General features: G+C 23.5%; 1 protein-coding gene across 1 annotated transcript in view; it reads left to right on the top strand.

The window, feature by feature from the left end:
• The window catches only part of LOC106692652 (trypsin-4), a 49,443-nt gene that overhangs the window by 30,953 nt on the left and 17,950 nt on the right, over nt 1–540 (top strand). The gene's annotated exons all lie outside the window — the stretch shown is intronic.

Here is a 540-nt window from a genome sequence, read left to right as displayed (position 1 = left end):
TATATATATCTTTGTATATTGTGGGAAATATATATCTCTTTGTATATTGTGGGAAATATATATCTCTTTGCTAAAACAAATTAATCTCTAATTAAAAAATATAAGATGAAATTATCATAAAAACTACTACTCCTACGTTCTACTAGAAACACTAGAAAACCTAAAGTGAATAGAACATCATTTATAAGAGTTCCCTATTTAAGAGTAACATATTTGCTTTTAATTCTTCCCGAGATATAGATTTTAAAAAAACAGCAGTTTTTTATATTGGACAAACTTTATTTATATATGTATATATAGTTGACCGTAAAAATTTAAATATAAGAAGACCTTTAGCTTTGAACAGGTAGGTGGTCCTGATTTATTCTTTGCTTATTTATTATTATAATATCATTATTATTATTTTTATTTATATTGATTCTTTCAAGACGTTTATTTAATCTCTACTTTCTTATTCTTTTTTTTCCCCTCCCATATTGTTTTTTCTTTTACGTACGTCTCATGTACTTTTTTAACTGTATATTTTACGTATTTTTTAAA

The sequence above is a fragment of the Halyomorpha halys genome, unplaced genomic scaffold (assembly GCF_000696795.3).
Source record: "Halyomorpha halys isolate HHAL.00 unplaced genomic scaffold, Hhal_1.1 Scaffold65.1, whole genome shotgun sequence".
Taxonomy (NCBI): domain Eukaryota; kingdom Metazoa; phylum Arthropoda; class Insecta; order Hemiptera; family Pentatomidae; genus Halyomorpha; species Halyomorpha halys.
The sequence above is the reverse complement of the archived record's forward strand: the minus strand, read 5'-3'. Positions and strand labels throughout refer to the sequence as shown.